The sequence below is a fragment of the Lissotriton vulgaris genome, chromosome 11 (genome assembly GCF_964263255.1).
Source record: "Lissotriton vulgaris chromosome 11, aLisVul1.2, whole genome shotgun sequence".
NCBI lineage: Eukaryota > Metazoa > Chordata > Amphibia > Caudata > Salamandridae > Lissotriton > Lissotriton vulgaris.
Genome location: NC_141699.1, coordinates 282,820,625 through 282,839,969, shown reverse-complemented (window position 1 = coordinate 282,839,969; position 19,345 = coordinate 282,820,625).

Here is a 19,345-nt window from a genome sequence, read left to right as displayed (position 1 = left end):
TAAGAATTACAGTGAGTTGTTCCATGAATAGATTAAAAAGTATCAGAGAGAGGGATGATCCTTGTGGGACTCCTAAGATGCCCGAGACAGGTTTGGACAGGGAATGTTTAACCTTGAATTGTTGCGATCTGTTTTGGAGGAGCGAGGTAAACCAGTTTAGAACTGATCCGGATAGTCCCATTCTGTATTTCAGGTCTAGCAGGTTGTCGTGTTTGATGGTATCAAAGGCAGAGGAAAGGTCAAGCAGGATAAGTAAGCAGGCTTCGTTCTGATCTAGGATTGGTAGCGCATCATCAATTATGTGGGTCATGGCTGATTCAGTGCTGTGTCCTGCACGGAAACCTGATTGGAATTTGTTGAGCAGGTTGAACTGGTTTATGTGTCTTACAAGCTGGAGGTGTACACAGTTTGGCCAGGGTAGGGATGTTGGATATTGGGCAGAAGTTATATTTAAGTCCACGGCGTTCACAGTTGGCTTCTTTAGGATGGGGGACACCTGCCAGGATTTGAGGATATCAGGGATGGTTCCTTGAAGGAGGGAGGTATTTATAATCTTCGTCCAAAGAGGCAGTAGCAGCGGGATGAAGTCTTTTAAGCAGTTTGCTGGGAGAGGGTCAGTGAAGTGATTGGCAGGATTCAGAGCTGTGAGCATTTTGAGTATAGTTTCTTTATTATAAGTATTGAAGGATGACCAAGATGCATTATTTTTTAGGTCGAACTTTGGTGAGCTCTGGTGTGGGGCTCCTAGAAGGGATGATAAAGAGTCAATATGTGTGTCAGTATGTATGTTTAAATCATTGAGTAGGACCTTCTTTATGTTTTCGGTCTTTAGAGTAAAGAAGGAGGCAAACTCTTCACAGTTGGGTAGTGAGCTTGAGTTAGCTTGGGGGAGGTGAGGTGCATCCTTAGATTGTGTTTTGATTAGCTCGAAAAGTTTTTGGGGACAATTCTTGGTCTGGTCTAATTGATAACTGAAAAAGTCTGCTTTAGATCGTCCGATCTTTCTGTAGTATGCGTTTCTCTTCCTTCTTAGCATCTTGAGGTGGTTGGCGGATGGAGCCGATCACCATCTACGTTCAAGTAGTCTTAAGGATCTTCTGTCCTCTTAGAGACTTCCATCGTACCTGGGTTTTGAGTCTTTTGTGGAGACTCTCTTTAGTTGAAGGGAGGCGACCTTGTTTAATATCATGTTCATGGAATTGAAGTATTGGTTGGTGAGGTCTTGAACATCCGATAGTCCTTCTGGGGGAAGAAGGGTGTTGGAGCTAGAGGTTGTGAAATATGTTAGAAGCAATGTTTCTCAGATCTCTCTTCCATACTTTAGATCTTGTGGATTGAGCCAAATTAAGTTTCACTGTTTCATTGATGAAAAAGGCGATGATATGACGGTCGGACCAATAACATGGATGGATCGTATCAAACTGTAAGGAATCTGCTTTAGAGATGGCTAGGTCAAGGATGGTTCCTTTATCATGTGTGGAGCTGTTGCAGATTTGGGAGAGGTCGAGGTTGGAGATGAAGTTTTTGAGACTATTGACCGGGGATTCATTAGGGTCATTCCAATGGAGATTAAGGCCTCTGAGAAATATTTGGATATTTTGATGTCCGGCATTAGTAGAGACTATGTCCATGAAATGCTCAATGAAGGTGAGATTATCACCTGGTGAATGATAGAGAGTGTACAGAGAGCAAACTGGTTTGCTATTGCTAGTGATGTCTAAGCATATGTATTCGCAAGAAGGGAATGCTGGAGATTGGGATCGGTTCACTGAGATATTGTTCTGGTGTAGCAAGGCAATGCCACCCCCTGGCTTGTCAATTCTGTCTAGTCTGATGATGTAATTTAACCATGTTTCGGTCAAAATTAGTAGGTCTGGTTCTTGTGTAATTATGAGGTCAGCTAAGTCAGCTGCATGTCTTGAGGCAGATCTACAATTTAGTAGTATACATTTAAGACAGGCCTTGATAAGGGAAGAGTTGGGTTCCTGAGTAAGGGGAACTTGTCTAAGATTGTTTGAGAATATACCTCTGGGATTATGTGTAGTGAGTATGTGCCTTGGAAGGAATAGTTTGGATTAGTGAATTTTTTGGGAGGTTGTCTGGAAGCATGGTGTTGCGGTTAGGTTGTGGGAGATCATAGAAGTGTAGTAGGGAGAGTAAGTCGTTCTCGGATAGAGGATTGGTCCTTCGGATTGGGCGGGTTTAAATATTGTGGAGAGGAACTGATCTCCACCTTGGGGGCAAATGTTTGGGGGTGACTTCTGAGTGGTTGGTGTGGAAGTTTGTTTTGGTATCTCTTGTCGATCTATTGTTCAAGGGAGGAACAGATCTCCTCCCAGGGGGCAAATGTTTAGGAGTGACTTCTGAGTGGTTAGTGTGGAAATTTGTTTTGGTATCTCGTGTCGATCTATTGTTCAAGGGTTGGCGAAGAAAAACTTCACATAGAGCTTGTAGTTATTCTTTGAGTTAAGATGATGTTTTGCCATATCAATTTGCTATACTGTGATAGTAATATTGAAGTTGACCTTTGCATTTTAACTATGAATTTTAAAATAATATGAATAATAACAAACCTTTATACCAAATAGTTTTCATAAACTTACATTAAATAAAAGCTTATCAAAATGTAAAATGTGCATATGAAACAATAAAAATAAAAACAATTAGATAGCAAATAAAAAAAGCATAACAATGCATTGATCAGTTGTTATCACTTTATATGTATTTACATGCTATCCATCTAATCCTCATGTAACGCCCACAGTCTCTCCTCTTTGTTCCAAAGGCAGCACGCCCTCGCCTGTGGAGCCAGTGCTGGTAAGTGGTAACTGGCGTTGGGAGTCTGAACATAATGCTTCCAAAAGCCCCTCTCTTTTTCCAATTAAGAATACCAGATGATTGTGTTATTCCTCTTTATTGTATGGTGATGCGTTTCTGCAACAATGCCTTGTCAAACCTACATGCGCACTCTCCCTCCTTACATACAATGAACCATGCATAGAAATGAAAAATAGACTATTTCACTGCCCCCGCAATCAGCCTCCCTTTCATTTATTGTTGTTATCATATATCACAATCCCACCCATGTTCGTTATATACCTAATTAAAGGTGTTACTTGGCATTATTTATAAACAAATTGTTTAAACGGCACAATAACACATTTGAAATAATTATCATGTGGAGTACACGATTTCGGGACATTAGCAAGTGTTTCTGTTTCATTATTAGAGTTACATTTGAAACATATTTATACCAATAATTAATTTTGATTGTAATGCATATTATTTACAAAACAATAAATAATGGAACTCTCGTTACGCTTCTAAGTCAATCAACTTGTCAGGTGGCACCTTGATGAATCAGAATACAGCAATTACATAAGTCCTTATTCGTTTGTTTTGAAATCAAAGTCTAAAATTGATTTGAAGTGGTAAGTTGTTTTTTTACTTTGTCTTGACAAAATCGAACAATGAATACAGTTGGCCCAGTAATGACAAATTTCAGATGATTCAGCCGACATGTGTTTCGTCCAACCTTGGACTTTTTCAAGACTATATAGGGAAAAATATCTCCTGAAGTATGATTGTAAGGCAGATGAGGCAAATCATTCCAGATGTTAGACCAAATTTAACTGAGAAAGACCTACCAAAATTGTATATTAAATGTATTTATTTATTTATTTATTTTAAAAATTTATAAAGCGCGGCGTATACCCGTGGGTGTCTTGGCGCTATAATTTTGCTGAAAATCCCAGAATAAGGTGGTATCTTCCTTCAAACGTATTGTTTCTGAGCGGATTATTGGTCAAATAACCAAGTTTTTACCAGTTTTCTAAACTGAAATAACGATGGTACCAGTTTTATTTCCTTTGGGAGCATGTTCCAGATTTTGGTTGCAGCATTGGTAAAACTTCTGTCGCCCCATGTCACCGTCCTGGTGCGAGGCACTACCAGTAGGTGACTATGTTCGGAGCGTAAGGATCTTTTTGGTGAATAGTATTGAAGTTTTCGTTTGAGAAAGGCTGGTCCAAGACCCTTGAGAGCTTTGTAGGTGAGACACAGGGTCTTGAATCTGATGCGATTTCTCACTGTTAGCCAGTGGAGATTTCTAATCGCATGCCTGGTGGACTGAAACTTAGGAATGCCAGATAGTAGCCTTTCGGCCGCATTTTGTATAAGCTGGAGTTTGGCCACCACCCTTGCCTGGGCGTTTACAAACAGTCCATTACAGTAGTCGAGTGAAGAGAGTACTAAGGAGCTCACCACTGTTTTCCTAGCACTCTCCGGAAGATAGGGCAGGATTTTTTAATTATCTTAAGCTTGTAGAAAGCAGACGACGCAACCTGGTTGGCATGGTTGGAAAAATTAAGATTGTCGTCAAATATAATGCCTAAGTTCCTGACCTTTTTTACTGGTTCTGGAGGGGCTCCGAGGGGTGTCGGCCACCAAAAAGTGGACCACTGTGGTGATAAATTTCCAAAGATCACTACCTCGGTTTTCTCCGAGTTGAGGCGCAGGCAGTTTTCGGACATCCATTCCTTGATGGCAAGCATGCCTTCTTGGAATCTGGCGGCAACCTCCTCACCGTTGTTCTTAATAGCGATCACCAGTTGGGTGTCGTCGGCGTAGGAGGTAAGGCTCATCCGGTGGTTCTTAATCACCCTTGCTAAGTCCGACACATAGATGTTAAAGAGTGTCGGACTTAGGGATGAGCCTTGCGGGACGCCACATGGGTGGGCGAGCTGAGGGGATTGAAATGCACCCAATGTTACTGCCTGTGTTCTATTGGACAGGAATGATGCCAGAAGCTCTTTGGCCTTTGAGCAAATGCCCATCTCCTCGACACGGTCAATCAGAACGGTATGATTGACCGTGTCGAAGGCCGCCGAGAGATTCAGTAGGACCAGTATAGCTGTCCCTCCTTGGTCCCTAATGGCTCTGATATCATCGGCGGCCTTAATGAGGGCAGTCTCCGTCCCATGAAGATTCCGGAATCCAAACTGCGATTCGTCCAGGAGACTGTTTTGCTCAATATATTCGGCTAGTTGAACATTCATTGCTCTTTCCACAATTTTAGCCAAGTAAGGTAGGCTAGCAATAGGTCTGTAGTTTTTGAGAATTGTTTTATCAAGACCAGTTTTTTTCAATAAGGGTTTCAGCAAAGTGTTTTTTAACTTATCCGGAAAGATCCCCGATTGGAACATGGCGTTACAGATGGGGGTTATGACTTTGCTCACCACATCAGTTACTGGAATAAAAATTTTGGGGGGGCAAGGATCTAAGGCTGAACCTGTTTTAACCAGTCTCATAATATCTCCTATTTCCTGTTCCGTCATATCCCTAAATTGGGAAAACGAACAGTCCAGCAATGGACTGAAATGTAAATTAAATCTATCCTCAACCATAGAGGAGACTACATCAAGTGTTTGTACATATCTGTGCAATCCACATTATTAAGGTCAATAACTCAAGAATTTGATAAAACAACAGATGTCTCGGACCTTGATAAGTCCTAGGTGCACCGTAGAGGCACTTAAAATATTGGCATCTATCGCAAGCGCAAATAGCAATTTCATTAGGATGCTTTCATTCAAGTCGATTTGCTTATAAGCATAACAAGTGCTCCATTATTTATTGTTTCTGATATGATTTGAGAAATGATTACCAGTTCTCTCGGATCACACTTAAACACATTGCAGCAACAGATATGAAATAGTGTATGAGCACCAATCTGCAATGTAACTGTGCTTTAAGGGTTTAAACAATCCTCTAGTTAAGTCAAAGTTTTGATTCCCTGACAAATGACGGGATCATCATCAAAACTCTTTTATGTGCAGCTTTGCCCGAGATTCACACTGGAATACCAGAATAAAGATAGTCAGGAAAAAGAAAGAAATTGTGAAAGGTACAGGTAGGTATCACTAGTACTCACATGACAGCAGAGTCAATATATATGTACTGCAATGATAAAGGAAGGTGAGCGATATATAGAATTAGTGAGCCTTCAATATGAAATCCACATGTGGAAGGCTGTTTTCGCTGCAGATTCTGCCATCCTGTACATGGACAAAAGAGTTTTGTATAATTTTGGCGCCTTCCAACATCTTTCAACAACACATTTTGCAGTGGAAAAAGGTACATACATTACATTTCTCTTTGATCTGGCAAGGTACTCTAGCCACAATTACTTTATTTCAACAATGGCTTCATAAAAATTGTAATGCACTGTTCTTAATCATGACCATTTGGTTGATAATATTGTTTATAATTGTGTGTTTAATGGCCACTGTTATTACAGTTTTAGAAAGTTGGTATTTTCTTCTCCTAACCATTTGGTGCTTGCAGCCTGTTTCCTGGGTCACACGACTAGGTGTAGTGGACAGTTGGCTTTTGTATGTTCCTCCCAGGCGGTATCACAATGGAGGGCCGGGGTGTTGGCAGGATGGGCTATCTTGATGCAATGAGGGGGAAGAGCTGTCACCTGTCACACTTGCAGTTCAAAGGCACTGCCTCAGCTCACATACACTAACCTATTGTGAAGGCAGACAGGCCAGGGCAGGGAGATGGGAAGGTCCAAACACCTCCGTGGGGGAACTCCAGAAGCTTCTCCTATTTCAAAGTTATCACCAGGTGTAAAAGTTTCACCCTCAGATCCACTCTTCAGATCACTCCTGGACCTGTGGGAGACTCAGATAAAAGATGGCTTCACTGTCCTGCTGCTGGAAGGACTGCACTGCTGAAAGAAGTAATGCCCTGCTGCCTAGGAAGGAAAATGCAAATCTACAAGGTGATGGATGGAATGCCACTGGCAATTGCTCAGGCCGAATCCCAATCCATCATTCTGGAGAACAACAACGACCGCAACACCAGCACCCTGCTCGACAACCTCGCCAACCTGGGACTCAAGCAACTGGTGTCCACCCCCACCCACCTCGCCGGACACACACTCGACGCAGTCTTCTCATCCAGCACAGACATCGACTTCAGCCACGCCACAGAGCTTCAATGGACGGACCACAGCTGCGTCCACTTCACCTTCAAGAGAACAACGACCCACCAACACCAGCAACAGGCCGCCCGCAGAAGCTGGAACAAGATCACAGCAGACCAGCTCGCCACCTCCCTGAGCCAGCACCCTCCTGCCAGCTCAGCGAACCCCAGCCAGGCCGCCGACAACCTCACGAAGTGGATCAGCAACTGCGCGGACGAACTCGCCCCACTGAGGACCCCGCCTAGCAGACCCGGCAGCAAGAAGGCCCCATGGTTCACCGACGAACTCAAGAGCTCCAAGAAGAACTGCCGAGCCCTCGAGAAAGTCTGGAGAAGGGAACCGACACCAGACAACAGGACCTCCTTCAAACTTGCCACCCGGAAACACCACCAGCTGATCCGCGCCGCCAAGAAAACAGCATTCAAGGACCGGTTGGACAACAACGCACACAACTGCAAGGAACTCTTCGACATCGTGAAAGAGCTTTCCAACCCCAGCGCAGGAAACAACGACATCACCCCATCGCAAGACCTCTGCAACTCCCTCGCTTCATACTTCCACAACAAGATCGCGGACATACACAACAGCTTCAACAACCAACCAACGCACACCATGACCGAACAACCACCCCCCACCACCACCCTCCACGCCTGGACCCCGATCAGCACCGAAGACACCATCCGCACGATGAACTCCATCCACTCCGGATCACCGACCGACCCCTGCCCTCACCACGTCTTCAACAAGGCCGACGCTGTCATCGCACCCCACCTGCGAGACATCATCAACACATCCTTCGACACCACCATCTTCCCTGAGAGCTGGAAACACGCCGAACTCAGCGCTCTACTCAAGAAACCAACAGCGGACCCCACCGACCTCAAGAATTACCGCCCCATCTCGCTCCTCCCGTTTCCAGCCAAAGTCATCAAGAAGACCGTCAACAAGCAGATGGCCGCCTTCCTCGAGACGAACGGATCCCTCGACCCCTCACAGTCCGGCTTCCGAGCCAACCACAGCACCGAGACCGCCCTCATCGCCGCCACCGATGACATCCGAGCCCTGATGGACAATGGAGAAACAGCGGCCCTCATCCTCCTAGACCTCTCCGCGGCATTCGACACGGTCTGCCACCGCACCCTAGTACGGCGCCTCAGCAACATCGGAATCCAGGACAAGGCGCTGGAATGGATCATCTCCTTCCTTGACGGAAGAACACAGAGAGTCCGCCTACCACCGTACAAGTCAGAGGCCTCCGAAGTCATCTGCGGCGTCCCCCAAGGATCATCTCTGAGCCCCACCCTCTTCAACGTCTACATGAGCCCCCTCGCGGCCATCGTACGCAAACACAACCTCAGCATAATCTCCTACGCCGACGATACCCAGCTGATCCTCTCCCTGACCAACGACCCCGCCGCCGCCAGAGCCAACCTGCACGAAGGGATGAAAGAGGTAGCCGAGTGGATGACGACCAGCCGCCTGAAACTGAACTCGGACAAGACGGAGGTCCTCATCCTGGGCTCCTCACCCTCCGCCTGGGACGACTCCTGGTGGCCTCCCGCCCTGGGCACCGCACCCAAACCGACAGACCATGCACGCAACCTGGGCTTCATCCTGGACTCCTCCCTCTCCATGACCAGGCAAGTCAACAACGTCTCCTCGGCGTGCTTCAACATCCTACGCATGCTACGGAAGATCTTCTGGTGGATCCCCACCGAGACCAGGAAGACCGTCACCCAGGCCCTCGTCACCAGCCGACTGGACTACGGCAACGCCCTCTACGCCGGGACCACCGCCAAGCTCCAGAAGACACTCCAGCGGATCCAGAACGCCTCAGCCAGACTCATCTTCGACATCCCACGAACCAGCCACATCTCCGGACATCTGAGAGACCTTCACTGGCTCCCCGTCAACAAAAGAATCACCTTCCGCCTCCTCACCCACGCACACAAAGCCCTACACGACCAAGGCCCGAGCTACCTCAACAGCCGAGTCAACTTCTACGCTCCCAAACGCCACCTCCGATCAGCCAACCATGCCCTCGCCGCCGTCCCCCGCATCCGAAGAGCGAATACAGGAGGAAGGTCCTTCTCCTACCTGGCCGCCAAGACCTGGAACTCCCTCCCGACCGACCTGCGCCTGACCCAAGACCACCTCTCCTTCAGGAAGAAGCTGAAGACATGGCTGTTCGAGCAGTAGCGGCCCCCCCCCCCCCCCCCCCCCAGAGCCTTGAGACCCTACTGGTATGTAGCGCGCTTTATAAGTGTCAATGATTGATTGATTGATTGGATGTAACCCAGATCTGTGACTGGGTTTGAATGTTTAATTTGTTCATCATTATGTCCATCATCTGTTCTTTCTGCATGTGTTACTGTATGTGGGAAGGGTACGACGTGGGTCCCGGGCTCACTGTGCCACTGGATTCAAGCTAGCCTGGCTGGTGAGGGGTGATACTCTTAAAACGGTCCCAAGATGCTTGTTTCTGGTCCTGGCCTGGCAGTTCAGGCTGGAGTGTTCCCCTGGGGAGGAGGGTCAAGGCATGGTTGTCATACGGCTGGGTCCAAACTGGAATTTTGTGGTGAGCAAAGAAATAATGGATTTAACCCAGATCTATGACTAGGGATGAATGTTTGATTTTTTCAGCATTCTGTCCATTATCTATTTTTTATGTACTTGAGGAGGAAAGACTGGACTCACTCCTTAAAACTAGAAACGCCATTGCCTCCATGGGCTAGTTGACTGGCCTCCTCTTCTGAGCTACACAGACAGAACAAGCTCCAGAGACCTGTCCTGCATCCGACTAGCTGCCCAGACTCAAATGGACCTGTCTGTACCCTGCTGCTGTGCTCTGCCCGAGTGAGTCCTGATTCCCAAGAGGTGCCCCCAGGTCTTGGACCTTTGGCTGGCATTGGAATGTACTCCTCCTGACCCAACTGTGAGTTCCTTCAGAACTGACACAGTGAAACTCAACTCGAACGAGCATGACCCAGGACCTTGGATTACAGCCTCATCGGAATCAACACAGCGTGACGCAACACCCAGCATCAAGGACATAATGTGCAGTTCTCTGTATCTGGCCTGGGCTCAATCACGGATGGCCTGAACTTGTGACTTTTTCCCGGGCCGGAGCAACAAGATAACCCTAGTTTGCACTTTGTGCTTTTAGGTGCTATACTTACCATAAAACTTTAGAAATGCATCTCTCCAGTTCTACTGAATTTATTTTATTTTCATGTCAAATAGTCTATTACATTTTACTAAATTTTTCTTGTGTTGTTTTCACTTTATTATTGTTTAAGTATTGCATAAATACTTTACACATTGCCTTTAACTTAGGACTTACTGCTTTTGTGCCAGGCTATCATAGGGTTAAGCACATGTTAATTTAGTGATCTTGTGGTTCTCCCCGACAAGGACTGTGGCTGTTGCATGAGAAGGGCACATTCCACACTCAACCAAGAATACAGTTTTTCACAAATATAGTATTCATATTGTCGGCAAGCTAGGATGAATTTAACCTTCAATGAAACAGTCCAATAAACTTGTTTGTGATGCATATTATTTACAAGTTGCTTTTTATACCCACACTTCAAATTAATGCATTCATCAACATCGTATTCCAATTGTTTGCAAGGTGGGATGAAAATACACATCAGTAATGCAGTCCTAAGCATTGTTTGGTAATGGGTATGTCCTTGTTGGTTCCCAGTATGAATGTTAAAGGATTCCATATTTCTTATAACTGCCCCCGGTGACTAAATACATGTTTTCAATTCTTCCATATGATGTTTATCATGTCTTATATTTATACCAGTTCCATACGCACCACATTATGCCCAGGGGTAGTGACACCCCCTATTCCTGAATGCAGCCCCAGTGGGCATAATTGATGTATTTCTAATGTTACCACCAAATGCTGTCTATTGATATCTGCAGTGGGCAGTTACCTGAAGTGTAATGATAAAAATTGATGTAAGGTAACACCTCCAAAATGTTAAAGCAACTTCTATCTTAAAGATATGTAGAATATGAAAAGGTATTTGACGGTTACTCAAGACATGATCTCCATACTGGAAGAACTATCTTCATGCATACCCTCACCAGTTCCTACTTCAGTCGTTGATATGCAAAGCCAATTTTTCACCTTCTATTGATTTCTTCATACCCAACTGTTGCAAGAGTAAATCCACAAGGAATCCAGGTAGGTTTTTCCACAGTAAAGTTTCTTGCAGCAACAAGTTGTAAAGAAACAAAGCCCATAGCCAGCATACCATCCGCATTGGTCGCTCATCTGTAACTGCATTAACTAATATCAGATGCAGCACGGGCCGTGACATCCACATTCAAACATAAGCAAATTATACAACTTATCAAGCACATGAGTGAGCTCACGCCATAACAAAAGATGCAAAACACATTCAAGAGATAACACTCCATGCCAGAACACAGAGCGTAAATAACTCTCCACGTAGAATGCTAAGCCCAAGGAGGAACTTGCTCTGCACAGAGATACATGCCACTACTGAGGATGATGAGATGCAGAGCCTAATTACCAATGAATAAGTGAGTTTCCATGAGTATGGAGCAATACATAAAAGCCAAATGTACTGCACATGGCGTGTAAGGGCAAGCACAGGCGGCAAGTACAAGTAGCGGAGTCAATCAAGTATTAAATCATTGGTTAAGGTAAACACTCATGGCACTCCAAAAGAGGCGCATAACACTTTCCGACACCAAGTCCGAGATGAAGGAGTGTCGGAAACAGGCAAAAAAACATCCTGTCTGCAGGCTCCAAAATGCGCAATCTACCTATTGATTCACTGACAAAATATCGTCTCTAGTAATTTTGATCTACAGAAATATTGTCACAAAAATATTGAAGACAAAAATATTGTAATCTCATACTTATAATGGAAATGACAAAAATATAGGAAAAAATATCATTCTCATTAATATCATTCTCAAAAATACGTTTTTTTCAAATATATATAAATAGTAAACTTTAAATATATTAAAAATTAACAGTAATATAATAATAATTAAATGTTTATAATTCATTTTAAAACAAATATAACTATTATATTATTTTCAAAATTAAAACACACATATATATATGCAAAAACGAAGGAGAGAACTCTTGGTAGTTCTCAAGTTTTGGTGGAAAGCAGCTCCTGTTAGAGCACTCTCAACACCAGCGACACTCTAGAGCTGCTCACCTCAAATGTCTGTTTTTCTATCAAAGTCTTTAAGCATAGGATTAGCACAGTGCCATCCACGCCGAGATAGAAAAGGACTAAGTCATTTGCCATTTCTACAGCAAAGTGCTGTTCTTGCCGAGCTGTAAAATGACAAAAGCCATTTATTGCTCCAGGCACAATATTACAGCTTTGAATTGGTAAAATACCAAACCAAGCCAACCTGAAATGAGTAAAAGCAACCCCTGACATAGTGTTTTGCTCTAATTAGAGCTCTTTAGAGAGGTATAGCTTTGTCCAGACATAAGGGAGCACCCAGTATAAGTCAAAGCAAAAAAGAGTTTTGCTTTGACCTATACTAGGTGCTCCCTTGTGTCTGGACAAAGCTATACCTCTCTGAAGAGCTCTTATTAAAGCGAAACACTGTGTCAGGGGTTGCTTTTACTCATTTCAGGTTGGCTTAGTTGGTATTTTACCAATTCAAAGCTGTAATATTGTGCCTGGAGTGGTAAATGGCTTTTGTCATTTTACAGCTCGGCAAGGACAGCACTGTGCTAGTCCTATGCTTAAAGACTTTGCTGTAGAAATGGCAAAATACTTTGTCCTTTTCTATCTCAGCGTGGATGGCACTGTGCTAATTCTATGCTTAAAGACTTCGATAGAAAAACAGACATTTAAGGTGAGCAGATCTGAGTGTCGCTGGTGTTGAGAGTGCTCTAACAGGAGCTGCTTTCCACCTAAACTTGAGAACTACCCAGAGTTCTCTCCTTCTTTTTTGCATAATTTATGCGTCACTCCATGCCTGAAAAGGTTTTGCTTGAGATATATATATATATATATATATATATATATATATATATATATATATATATATATATATATATATATATATATATATATATATATTTAGATGCCTATTTATAGATATTTAATAAAAAAATATTAATAAACTGATAATTTCAATTTATTTTGTAATTGTTTTTAAATGTAATGAGATATATATATATATATCCCCTGCTCACGCCGCCACATTGCAAGGATAGACCGCACTCCAGGTAAGTCCAAAATGATTCTTTATTTTACTGCTGACTCGTTTCAACCAAACGGTCTTTCTCAAAGCTGGGGAAACATTGTGACAGTGTCCTCCATATACTCAGAGAGACACTGTTGCATAGTCGGTAAACATAGGCAAAATACTTCAGCACCTCTAAATAATGTGTGCCCATCAGTGATAGGAAAACAGACTTCATGAGTTCATCATAAAAAAAGTTTCTTCCATAAAAATAAATTAACATGGTATCTCATCATGAAAGAATAAAACAATTTCAAAACAAATTAAAATTAAATGAAGATACAATATAAGCAGCGATCCAATACTATGCAAGTGCATGTAATCACTGGTAATGCAGTCTCTCTCATGGGTGCCCGGACCAGAGTCCAGTGAAAGAGAATCACGGTCAAGTGACCTATGAGAACACACAGGGTGGGGGCGGGGGTTAAGCTTCTTGGGGTAGGAAGGAAACTGGATGTAAAGTGTCAAGTGACCAGGGTAGACACACCAGAGATACAGAAGAAGTAAAGATCTCTATACTGAGTCTCAATAGAGACAAGGCAGAGCAAAAAAGGAGAGATGGTTGAATGCCAGAGTGGCAGTGGTAACCTGTATATGGTGAAATGCCATCCACCCCTGTGTTGGCTCAAAGCAAAGAGCTCCTCATATGCAAGTGCAAGACTACAGTATTACAGAGCCCTCGACCCCCTGGATGTGAGAGAAGTGTGAGGGTATGCAACATGAAAACAAAGAGAAACAGAGAAGACACTGGGGGGAAAGGACTGGTAACACAACTAGGAGTACTATCCCAGATGTACATGTGGCTCCTCATCCTGGTTGAGGCCTCCCAGGTGTTTGCTGCTGAGACTGATTATGTATCGGGATTCCAATCTTCTGAGGGCCCGTTCCCTGTCTCCACCTCTGGTATTGGTCAGCACCTTGTCAATTCCAAAAAAGGAAATTTTGAGATTTGCAGCATCAGTAGAGCTGTGCAAAGTGTACAGTGTCTTGCCATTGGATATGTTGTGTCATTATTGCGAATTGCCCTGAGGTGCTCCAGGACTCGTTTCTTCACGGGAAAAATCGTGCTCCCCACTTACCTCATGCCACACACACATGTCAACACATAAACAACAAAGTCACTGTTGCAGTTGATGAAAGGCTTAATCTTGTATTGTTTATCACTGGGCAAGGAAACAGACTTGATGTTAGTACTGTGGGTGCATTCCTTGCCTTTACCGCATTTAAAGAAACGGGGAGTTCCCTCAACCATGTACCGCTTTATATAGCGCGAACTAGACCTGAATCGGGAATCAGAGCAATTTACATGAGCACCAGTTTTGTTACAGAAGGACACATTCATTTTTGTTAGGCACAGGTAGATTAAGTGATTTGCCCAGAATCACAGGATGTTAAGCGTTGTTTCTGACACTCGAACCCGGTTCCCCAGCTTTGAGGTTGACCGCTCTAGCCCTAAGGCTACATCCTCTCTTCAAAGAATTGCTTCTGCGGTATGTGGTTTGTGGGTTTGAATTAACCAGTTTGCCTATGGCAGGGTCCAATTTGACCACATGCCAGCGTTTCCTGACTAAAACACCAAAGGTTAAAGGGACGTGATAATAAGGAAATAACATTTGAAAAACCTTAGTAATTCACTAAAAAAACAAAGGTTACAGGGATGTTATAGTTAGGCTCAGATTTCACTTGTACAAAACCAGAGAAATTCAGCAGTTATAGTTACATGATCTCGCTATAACATAGGCTTCCACAATGCACTGCACATGACCTCACATATTACATCACTCATGACATGGTCAGTGACATCACTCATGACATCACTGAAAACATCACTCATAACATCTCAAATGACATCACTGATGACATCATCCAGTGAGTGTGAGGGTTTTTTTACTCCACTAAGTGCAACAGTAACAGTAGGGAAAGTGCTGAGTAGCAGAGTGGTAACATTTACTATTCCCACTGCAGTCACTGCAAAAGTAGGGAAAGTGATGGGTTGCGGAGGGGTAACATTTACTATTCCCACTCCAGTCAGTGCAACAGTAGGGAAAGTGATGAATTTTTCAAAGGTCGAATTTACTACTCCCACTCCAGTCACCGCAACAGTAGGGAAAGTGATGGATTGTGGAGGGGTCAAATGTACTATTCCCACTCCTGTCAGTGCAACAGTGGAGAAAGTGTTGGATTACGGAGGGGTAAAATTTACTATTCCCACTCCACTCAGTGCAACAGCAGGGAAAGTGTTTGATTTTTGGAGAGGTAAAATTTACTACTCCCACTCCAGTCAATGCATCAGTAGGGAAAGTGTTGGATTGCGGAGGAGTACAAGTTATTACTCCCACTGCACTCTGTGCAAGATAAGAAACAGACTAATTCATATCAAGAAAATAAAATATTTGCAAAGCTATACTAAATTAAATAAATTTCCTACACACCCTTTACCCATACAAAAATAACAAACATCAAAAAAAGATTTAATGTATTACACAATTTGCATATTTATCAGTTAAATAATGAATGATAAAAATAAATATTTATTAATTAATTTACTTCCCACTCTATACCCCTACAAAATCAACAATCCACAACTGAAACATGCCTTAAAACAAATTACTTATACAATTAACATCAATAACGATCAATTAAATACCTAATATTAATTAAACATTAATTAAGAATTCTTTATAATTTTATTCCCACCCTATACCCCTACAAAACCTCCAGCCCACACCTGAAACGTAACTTAAAACAAATTAATTACACAATTAACATAAATAATTATAAATTAAATAATTAATACTAATTAAAAATTCATTAATAACAATGAATGTATTTCCCACCCTATAACCCTACAAAACCCACCACCTGCACCTAAAACTTAACTTAAAAAACAATTATACAATTACCATAAATATTTATCAATTAAATAATTAATTTTAATTTGAAAATAATTATTAATTAATCATAATTAATTTACTTACAACCCTGTATCCGCATAAACCCCACAACCCGCTACAGTAATAAAAATGGTAAATAAATATTAAATTAAATTTAAAAAACACTCAAAATGTGCAAACTATACTAAACAACATTAACATTATTTATACAATTTATGACATATATAATTCAAATGTATAGTAAAATATATAAAAATGATTATAAATTGATATTATTAACAACATTTTTTACATCGTTAATAACAACATAGATATTTTCTGTAATCAATATTTATACTTTCTATATTTTTAACATCGATATTACTTACCTTAAAATCGACATTCTTGTCAACTATATTCTTGCAGACAATATTTCTGTATGACGATATTTCCTACTCGATATTTCTGTAGGTCGATATTATTATTTCGATGTGTCTGAATACATTCCCGATTCACAGCAAAGCAGCTCATCGCCAAATGTTGCAAGAGGAAATCCACAATGAATCCAGATAGGTTTTCCCACAGTAAAGTTTATTGTACCCACAAGTTGTAAAAAAAAGGAGCCCTCAGTCAGTGAACCCTCCGCATCTGCCGCTCAGCAGTAACTGAGTAACTGTATTAATCAACACCAAGAGCAGCACGGGCAGTGACATCCATATTCAAGCATAAGCAAACGTTACAATATATCAAGTGCTTGAGCAAGCTCATGCATAACAAAAGATGCACAACACACTCAAGGGATAACACTTCATGCAATAACACAGTGTGTAAAGAACTCTCCAAGTTGGATGCTAAGCCTTAGGGGGAGCTCACTCTGCACAGAGATACATACAATACAAACCCAGTAAAGTACAACACCAACTCAGTAATATAACATGTCTCCAACATGTGTTTGCGTTTCTCACTGTGTCCTGCTCTTCTCTTTGGGGTCACCTTGTCAACCCCAAAGAAGACAAGGGGATGTTGGCATTGCTCATATGTACCACTGTAAAGTGCCTGGCAAACAGGTATGCTGGGTCATTGTTTTTGCCTTGCAGTGTTCTAAAAATAGTGCTCCCCACATATTAATATTGCATGAAATCTTAGTAGTCCGATGCACAACTAAGGGGCCGATTCAAATGTGGGCAGGAAAGGCTCTGACTGTCGGTCGTATCCCTCCGGCCTGCAACGGAATGTGCCATTCGGATTCCTTTCCAACCGAGCCATTCCGCTGGGCTCGCTCGGAAAGGAATCCGACTTAGTTTTCCAGATGTTTTCGATGGAGTCAGAGAGCCCACCCGCCATCCGGAAGGCCTTCAGTACTCCGCCGGCCGGCTCTTTCTGGCGGAGGGAGTACGATGGCAGTTTCCCACTGCCTTTATGGGCCAGCCTTTCCAACACAGAAAGGCAGTGGGAAGCTGTCTTTGGAGGGCCCCCAGCAGGGCCCCCATGGGTGCGAGTTTGCCAAATGGTGGCCCATGGGGAACCTTTGGTGCCCCCCTGTTGATCCCTGCACCCGGTGGCAGGCACCTTGAAGTGCCTGCCACGGGGTGCAGGAATGAACTGCACCTCTGCACTTAACAGTACGAGCATGCATTCCGTTTGGAAAGCATACTGCTTTTGTTAAGTATAGGATTGTGACCGAACAGGGTTCGGTCGCATCCTACTTGGAGATCTGGTACTGACGACAATATGTCGTTTGGTTCCAGTTCCTGTCTGATGTTGGACGGACTCCGGTCCGTCCGACATTGGAATCGGCCCCTTAGTTGTTCTGTGATCTTTTTGGTTTAGTCAATCTGGTGGTAAACCCCTTAACACTATAGCAATTCCTATGGCATGTCTTACACTATCCACGTGTGAAAAATCCCTGTGTGTTCCCTAGCCAGGTTGTGTTACTCTTGCTGTTTTAATCACATTGAACCAATAGGTCCCTTATTGATATGGAACACTGGCATTTGGTGAGATGTTGAGACCCCAAACCTATCTCTAGTCAGTAACGTCCTGTGGTTCGTAAGAATTGTTCTCATCTTTTGGGACTGCTTATTATATGTTTTGATGAACCAGGTGACAGTATAGACCAGGGGTCTCCAAACCGGTCCTGGAGGGCCGGATCCATGCCAGATTTTTTTAAATTACTACATGTATCTCAATGGGGATATCCCAAAAATCTGGAATGGATCCGGCCCTCCAGGACCGGTTTGGAGACCCCTGGTATAGACTGTAAAACACTTTGACTCGAGAGAGTAAGACATATAAAAAGAAAAAAGAAAGTACACTTTGGTAAAGTGTAACTTTATACTCACTGGGTTCAGTGTTTACAATGTTTATTTTCATATACTGGAGGTGATTCATCTTTGGATGCTGGCATCAAGGATTTGCCTGAAAGGGTGATCTTGTCAGGTATGAAGGTGTGCTGTGAGAGTAGCAATGCCATTATTAAAGCATTTTTTTTCACCAGCACTACATGAAAGACGAAATGCTTTGTTACTGACCATTTAACTTTTTTTATTTGTTTAGGGAAGGGAAATATTCAGCACTGTGTTTACGGGCAATAATTCCAGTAGCGGCCACACGTACTGCAAATTGGTGTGGCGGGGGGAGGGGAACACAAAAAAAGTATAAATTAAAAAAAATACCTCCTTGTCAGGAGCCTGCTGCACACTGTGCAGGCTCCCAGCTCCCAATCCCAGCACTGCTCACATGCTGGGAATGGGATTGGTCTGAGCGCCTCGGTTTGGCGCTTAGACATAGACTGGGTGCCTGTGTTGGGTTCTCCACCCAGCTGTGCAACACAGCTCGGTGGAGAAAGGCTAAGTGCACATGATGGCTTGGCAGGCCAATGATAATAAAAATGTTTTATTATCATTTTATTTTTGCCCTTTGCCTCTGCTGGCTTTCAGCAGGGGCGGTGATGGGGCGATGCTCCTCCGCCATAACGGAGGGGCCGTCCCTGACTAATTCACAGTTAGATTTCTTGGGCCTCAGAATGTGAAAATATAGCACAGGGTTCGAGAATCCTAAACAAAATGAAAACAAGCATTATGTGCACCATTGCACCAGTGCTGCGCTTGGCCAGTAGCCACACACAGGAGGTAGTCGCATACAGCAGGTTGGAAACAGGAACTGGCCACAATACAGCCCCCGCTGCAGATCGTGAGGCGGGATTGCCCCCCGT